We start from the raw sequence: 3,784 nt of genomic DNA on the forward strand, positions 1-3,784 counted from the left end.
AGGAATAATAAGATTTTAATAATTTAGCGCGGGGGAATTTTCCTATAAATTGATTAAAATTAATATACAACAACATGCACATGCACAAGTATAAGATGGAAAATAAATAATCATAGTGATGTGTAATTCAATGGATTTCTATGAAATGGGAATTTACTTAGAAGTTCAAAGTTTATTTATAGAAAAGGGGTTAAACGATAAAGGGTTTTACACATTTATTATTTTTGCATAATCATCAAATAAGCGGATAATGAAAAATACGTCGTGTTATCTTTAATAGGTTAGTAGTATTTCCAATGATTTTTTGGGTCGTCATCGTTCGATAGTAAGAAGTTCTCGAAAGTGCATCTTTTTGATTCTATTTTTATGTAATTAGAGTATATTTTTGTTTCTCATTTCTGTACAAAGCAGAGATAACACTATCACATTGTTTTTTTTTTTTTTTTCTTATTAAGATTGTTGTGAAACGAAAAAATATGAGCGGAAAACAGAAATTACGCACAGTGAAAAATCAAAATGAATGTTTATGGAATATTCCATTGATCATGAAAAAGTTCGAGAATCAAAATGAACGAACAATTTTACTAAATTTATATCCGTTTCATATTTTGTAACTTTACTTTTGACAATATTAAAGATTATTTGAATATTTAAACTTATTAAATCAATAGGTATGATACAAATAATTAGGAAAATTTTTAAACATGGCAGAATTTTCGAGGAAAAAATATATCAGGAAATTAATAAAAAAAAAACCTTTAAGTCGGGCTTTGAAGATTTGTGGGTCTATTATGCATTATTTTAAAATCACTGGGTTCACAAATGTTTGGAGCTCGAGTAATCGAAAAAATTATTCAATTTGGGTTATTGGTGAAAAATGTTTTTTTTTATATTTTTCCTAAGGATGTTAAAACTAAAAAAAGGGCTTTCAAACCCTTTTCGTTTTTTATTTCTTAATATGCATTTACTCCAGTCAAAGCGTTGGAAAAAAGGGCCTCATCTTGCGCACAGAGGCACTGTCAGTTTTTATTTCATGGATCGATAGGAGTATATTTAAAAGACTTAAACCCAATTTCTCACCACCTGATCATTCTTTTTAGCGGAGTTATTCACAAAAATGCATTTTTTGGGATATTTTACTTCTAAGCTAATATCTTAGCTTCAGATTTTCATAGACCAAAAAATAAACATACATTCTCTTCCTTATAATATTTTCTATCGTTGTATGTAATTTCATTGTATTTGAGTGAGTAAATACAAAATGGCAGCCATTTAAAGTCAAATTCTTGTTGTCAAAAAAACACATTTTTGTCATTATTTCGAAAAAAGCTTGTATTATGATTGACATTTTTCTAACCTTTTTTGTAGCCCTATTCATGTGCTGCATTTTAAAGAAAAAATGAGCTCTTTATCACCAAAGATGCAATTGATAAATGAACGCATGCAAAACCGGTGCGAAAACACCCAAAAATATCGTTTTTTGGGAATAACTCGGCTTTAGAATGTCCTACGACAAAACTGTAATTATTCAGATCGACAATTGTAATTATTTAGATCGAAAATTAAAAAAAAAAAACTAAACCAAACTCAACAGATTTATGAACATTATAAAAAAAAATGTATTCAGAAGATTTACAGGAAACTCATACATATTAAGATACATGGGGAAAATCTGCACCGGGTTAAATCTTAAAGTAATGCATTTTTTCCTAAGGTTTCAAAATGCTAAGAAAAAAAATAATTATTTTTGTTATTCAAGATAAAGTAAGTAACAAAAGTGACCTTAAAGAACGATACTCTGAAGAAATGATGAGTTTATTCAAAATTACACCGGATTTAGATGATTGTTTTAAAGAAAGCTAGATAATATGTATTACCTTAATCTTTTGTACTATTTGACTTGTAATATATCACTGGAATACATTATAAATGTACTTTTTCCCCACCGTTTACCGAAAAATTAAAATTAAAATATTCTCCATACTGTTTCGCTCGAATCGGTTCTTTTCCTTTTTTCCCCACTATGTCATTTTACTTAAAGATAACTTTAGAAATGGATTTTTGGCGATTGTATATTAAAATACCATTTTTTTTACAACTAATACATAGATTTATCTTAAAAGTGCGTTGAAAAAAAAAAACAAAAAATCATGACTTCTTGCATGAAAAAAAAAAATGTTAATAAAAGTGTTTTGATTTTTAAAAAAGTACTGATTTGTATTGAAATTTAATCGATGTTTTAAAGTTTATAAAACCCAGTTTTTAACTCAGGAGAATGGTACAAAATGTTTCTTTTTTCGTAATTATTAAGTCAACCTTTTTTTATGAAATTAATTGATTGGTCCTCACTCTTTGAGTTTGAATTGAAACCAAACAAATCATATTCCATCGTCTTAGATTTCATTTTATTGATTTTCTGTTAGCCATATATATATATTCCATATTAGCGCAGCTAATATGGAATATTTCGCTGTGTCATCCGAAAAAATACTGTTAACATCTGAACTCAGTTATTTTTTGATATGTATTTATTCTAAGATGTTCATATGAATTTTCAACTAACAAAAAGAATATTAATAATTCAATTTAAATCATTTAAAATCGGTAATATGTTACAAATTCTCTTTTTACAACAAAAATATCAGTTTATTATTGAAGTATGTAGGTGTTCATATTAACCACAAATTAACACAAATTATATGTTCAAGTTGATTGACAAGTAGTTAGTATAAGAGTTGTATAGGTATACCAAAACTCAAGCCGGATTTCCATAATTCAAATAAATTGCTAATTGCAAATCAACAAATCTTGATTTGAAATTCTATTCAAATAAAGAATTTCTTATAAATTAAAAAAAAAAACAACTAATGATGTGGTTTTTTATAACATACAAACATATGTTATAAAAAACCACATCATTAGTAGTTGTATATGTGTATCTTAAAAAGTTGTTTAGCACATGTTGACCGATTGATAAAAATCACACATTGGTCCGATTATAATATACAAAACAAATCTAAATGGTTGCGACGAAACGACGAATATTGCGGAATTAAAAATAGAAATATTAATTTATAACTTTAACGCAGCCCGTCTGGCTGGGACAGTTAAAAATGAAAAAACAAGCCTGTCTATAAGAAAAGAATTAGATTGATGTATAGAACTACATTTTTATTTTCTATCCAGAACCAGACTTAGCTGTGCAAAACCTTGAACCATTACTTAAACTCCGTTTGACGGAAAGAAAAAAATTAAGAAAACATAAATGATCTTCAAGGGTCAGTATTTCAAAATACTTGAAAATGAACACTCACGAGAAAATAAAACAAAAACGTGCACATATAATGATTATTTTCAATTTTTATCTTAAATAGTTTAATTATATTAGTTAGTGACCTTCTTTCAATAAATATTATATGTTTTCATCTTAATTACTCGCTATTACTCCTTTTTAATGAAATATTTATGTCATTTGCTTAAACTACCATTAAAACGAATGTATGAATATATTACATTATTATATTGTTTAACATTAAGTTTAGTTTTCAATAAACACAAAAAAAAAAAATTGTAAAAAAAATCATCAGAATCAGAGTTGTTTCTGAGGACTTCCAGAGAAAATCCTTCAAATAAAAATAATTTGAAATAAAATTTTACTAAACGCACGACTTGATCGCATAAACTTTCTTTAAAAAATTGTAATTTGAAAGAAAAAATAAAATACACACATATTAAATTTAAAAGAAAAGATTGACTTCTTAAATCATTTTCAGCTCCAAAATAA

Source organism: Episyrphus balteatus, chromosome 2 (assembly GCF_945859705.1).
Source record: "Episyrphus balteatus chromosome 2, idEpiBalt1.1, whole genome shotgun sequence".
Classification (NCBI taxonomy): domain Eukaryota; kingdom Metazoa; phylum Arthropoda; class Insecta; order Diptera; family Syrphidae; genus Episyrphus; species Episyrphus balteatus.